The following is a 4,826-nucleotide window of genomic DNA, read 5'->3' on the forward strand; positions in this document are numbered from 1 at the left end:
TGAGGAACTGTATTTAAAGGGCCAGAAGGTTGAGAACCACTGTCTAAGGCAGTGATGGCGAACCTATGACACGCTTGTCAGAGGTGACACGCGAACTCATTTTTTTGGTTGATTTTTCTTTGTTAAATGGCATTTAAATATATAAAATAAATATCAAAAATATAAGTCTTTGTTTTACTATGGTTGCAAATATCAAAAAATTTCTATATGTGACACGGCACCAGAGTTAAGTTAGGGTTTTTCAAAATGCTGACACGCCGAGCTCAAAAGGTTCGCCATCACTGGTCTAGGGTAACTCTTATCTCCCCTCCAGTGGCTGCAGCAGTGGCATTTGCAAAAAGACTGACTGTTCACTAACAAGGAGAATGAAATACCCCAAGTGAAGGTGACATTAAAATAGACCTAGTTTTTCAAAGTCCAGGTTTCCTGGGGTTTGTGCATTGCTAGCTCACTCTTCTGGCTGGAGCCTGGGAGACTGTGGGTTTAGTTATGTGGAGAGGTGACCACACAGCTGTGCTCTGGGTTTCCAAGAACAGAGGAATCAGAAAAAGCCTGCGAGGCACCCGGTGCTCTTGGGCCCAGGAGGTTCCCCTATGCGGGGAGGTTTTCCCCTCTAGGGAAGGGAACACACACACACACACACAACACACACACACACACAGGTTTTCCTCTCTAGGGAAGGAAACACACACACACACCTCTGTTCTCGTGACTGCCTTCTGTCCTCCAGTGTGGTGGCCCTGCTTCACCTGAGAAATAAACATGTGACCGCCCCCTGTCCCGACTGGGTTTATAAGAGGTTTTTACTAATCACTGGGCAGTTACCAATTCCTCATCAGTGAATCTGATTTCAAGATGTTGATTCTAGGTAGTCGATACTAATAAACACTAGTAAACTCCTCTTACAACGACAGTAGTCATTTGTGCTGCCCCTTCTTGAAAATGGATGTGCTCATATGAAATGAATTGCAATGAGATGTGAACCGTGATGGAGCGTTCCACCGCATTAGAGTCACACTGAATTGAGGCTAGCATCCCCGGCTTTGGGCCAGCAGCTCTGAAATCATGAGTTGGAAGAAAGTGGCTCCGGTCTCACTGGGTCTTATCTGCAATGAGATGTGAACCGTGTAGATGGAGCGTTCCACCGCATTAGCGTCACACTGAATTGGGGCTAGCATCCCCGACTTTGGGCCAGCAGCTCTGAAATCAAGTTGGAAGAAAGTGGCTCCGGTCTCACCATTCTTGTTGGTAAAAATGAAACTTTGGGGTCCCCAAATGCTCCTCCTGGAGACTCCAGATTGATGTTCTCCACGTGGAAAACAGTACCTGTATTGTGACCCGAGTAATGAGGTTTAAAAATGGTTGGGAAGCTACACATTCACATGAGCACTGTGTCTCAAAGTAGCCACCGAGGAAACCACATTCCAATATTGCAGACATGCTGGGACTCCCTGTAGCCAGCGGTTCTCAACCTGTGGGTCGCGAACAATGTTATTGTGACCCGAGTAATGAGGCTTAAAAATGGTTTGGAAGCTACACATCCACATGAGCACTGTGTCTCAAAGTAGCCACCTAGGAAACCACGTTCCAAAATTGCAGACATGCTGGGACTCCCTGTAGACGCTGTCCAGAACCTGCTCCCATCGGCCTAGGTCTAGGAGAACCAGGTTTATGGCTTCTTAACCACATTTAGTTTGGAATCCCAAACAGAATTACATCACCTGACCAATTTTTTTGTCACTGATCTTAATTCTTAAATGCCCCTTCAAAGTATAGACATTTGCCACCAGTGACGAGCTATTGAAGAATGCGCTCTAGGCTCTGAAAGCTAGTCTCAGTGAAGGAAGCAGAAGTGATGGGAAACATTTTCAGGTCTTCTGTGGCTGCCACACTGAAGGGGACAGCATGTTTTAGTTCTGGTGTGTTTTCCTACACCCACCGATGCTGTCCAGAACCTGCTCCTATCAGCCTAGGAGAACCAGGTTTATGGCTTCTTAACCACGTTTAGTTTAGAATCCCAAACAGATTACATCACCTGACCAATTTTTTTTGTCACTGATCTTAATTCTAAATGCCCCTTTAAAGTATAGACATTTGCCACCAGTGAAGAGCTATTGAAGAATGCGCTCTAGGCTCTGAAAGCTAGTCCCAGTGAAGGAAGCAGAAGTGATGGGAAACATTTTCAGGTCTTCTGTGGCTGCCACACTGAAGGGGACAGCATGTTTTAGTTCTGGTGTGTTTTCCTACACCCACCCAACGACCTTGGTGTCTTCCCTCACTGCCCAGCTGTGTTGAGATTTGAGCGGGACTGCGGGTTATGGGACTGGAACACACTTCCAAGGCTTCCTGTATAGAGAAAGCATGGAGTAAGTCATTCCTGTCATTTGGGGCAGTGGCTTTTTAACTTTTGGGGTCACAAGACCGCTTTGAAAATGTAACAAAAGCTGTGCTCACTTTCCCAGAAAGGCACACATAGCCTGAGATGCTGCACACCACTGGGACTCTGAAAACTTCTCCGTATCCCCAGGTTAAGACTCCTGCTCTTGGGCTCTGGTTTAGACCTGTGCTGCAAGTCTGTGTTGATCAAACTGACTAGGTCAGTTCCATCTAGCATGGCCTAGCACTTCACGGGGCAACTAAGTCCTGTTTAGCCATGAAAGTCGAGCAGTCGAACAGTCCCAGAGCAGCTGTCAAGGTCCTGGAGCTGTCCCAGGCTCCTGGGAGGTCCTGCAGCCTAAAATCTAGCTGTCCACACAAGGACAGGGCTGAGGAATCCCTGGTAGTCCATTCCTTACAGGAGGGTATGGGGCTGGAGTCTATAAGAGTACAATGGGGTTACAGGACACCAGTTGCTAAGGATTTGGGAACGTTAGTATTGGTAAGATTTCCAATAACTGTTCTGGGAGAGTGGAAGAAAACTGAACCCCACCCACTAGGAAAAGGGATGCCTGGATTGGGTACCTGACACGTTTGGAGATCATGAGGGGGTCCCAGAGATTACCTAGTCCAAACCCTCTTGTCTCATCATCATGGAGGGAACTTGCCCAAGGCCACAGAGCTGGTGTGTGGAAAAGCTGCACTTACTGAGCACCTACGCTCACTAGGGAGGCTCTGAGTTTGGAATCAAGATACTGTCCTTGCAGTTAATGAACTCACCACAAGAGGGCGCCTGTATCCTCCTACTCCTTGTTTCCTTCAGAATGTTAGCCTGATTTTCAAGCAACTTGAAATCAGCCCAGAAATTCTGCTTAAAAAAAAAGTACCTACTGCTTATTGAGCACTGCTGCACATTAGACGCTGCTAGTAGCTTTATATGCACATAAAACATTCATATATCGTCACAATCACGGTTTGCACACCAAAAAGATACTGGCCCACAGATTTTAAGTAACTCAATGAAGATCACAGAGCTAGTTTGTGCAGATTCAGGATTCAAGCTGATGTCTATTTGACTCCAGAATTGGGGCTTTTACACTCCAAACTACCTCTCCTAAAGAGCTGGATAACCCCGCACAGCCTGGGTCTAGGTTCCACTCCAAGACAAAGTCTTTCAACATTTTTCTAGAAGTTGGGGAGGATCCTTGGTTCCAAATTCTCCAATTCTCCCAATTTAGACACAATGAAAGAAGGACCTAGAACCATTGGGGAATAGGGCTTACTGTCCACAGTCACATGCCCAAAAGACGGCCAACTGGAATAAACCCAGGAGCCTCACTTTCAGCCCTTGGTGCTCCCCAATGGTCTCTATAGACACATGAACCCTCCTTGATGTGGTTCAGAATCCCCAAACTCGTTCCTTGGCAATTTAATTCCTACTGCTTTTCTCCTTCACTTCCTTTCTTGCTGTCTTGGAGGTGCAATCATTCCAAGCGGTGAGCCAAGGATTGTAGCTCCGTCCCAGCTCAGCCAGAGTCTACAGAATGGGGAATTAGGGGCTCTGAAAGCTATTGTTGGGTGTGCCTGATCCTACAGCAGGGGCCATCCTGTGGTGAGAATGTTGGTCTCCAGAAGAGGCCAGATATCGAAAGAGACCAGCAGGCTGGATACCTCCTGGAAACTGCATGCCTGCAAACCTCATCCAGTCTGTCTCCAGGCTCCTCTGTGCTGAGCTCCCTGCGTATCCCAAGCCATCCCAGCCTTTCTCTCCTCACTTCCTGCCCAAGCCCCTTCCGTAGAAGGCCGTCTATACTATACGGCTCCCTCCCAATCAGCAGGACACCATCTAAGCAGGGACTGGGCCTGTCTTCCTGTGCTGGCCAAGACCCCCCCAGGGCCCTCCCAGCTAGGGCCCATGGTGCCTGCTTTCCTGTGCAGGTTCCCCACGCTCTTTGGAGAACTAACAACATGGAACATAATTATTTTTAAACAGTTTACTATTTTATCTTTTTATTCTTTGAAATGAAACTTTAATATATAAATATGATCTTTAAGGTGACATTTGTTTATGGTATAAATTTCAATGATAATATTCAAGTTATATAAAGTTAAAGATCCCATCCTTTAAGGATGTCATGAGAACTTGACAACTTGTTTCCTTTTCACAATGACCTCACTTAGGCTCGGAAGCTGAGCAAAACCAACTTAAAGGCTTGCCTTTGCCTGAACCACCCCAAGTTCTCCTGTTTATAGTCACTTAACTTTTCCCTAAAACCCTCTGTCTTCGTTAGACAATAAACGTTCCAAAGGCGTTGTGTTTCTTCTCCACCGTCCGCTCATTCTCAGTCGCTGACTGCCCTTCTTCCACGCCCGCTTTTTATCCCCAACCTTGGTTCCTTCGGGACCTGGAGGACACCCATGGGAGCCTCCTACTCTCCCCATCAAAGGCG

This window comes from Myotis brandtii, unplaced genomic scaffold (genome assembly GCF_000412655.1).
Source record: "Myotis brandtii unplaced genomic scaffold, ASM41265v1 scaffold1282, whole genome shotgun sequence".
Taxonomy (NCBI): domain Eukaryota; kingdom Metazoa; phylum Chordata; class Mammalia; order Chiroptera; family Vespertilionidae; genus Myotis; species Myotis brandtii.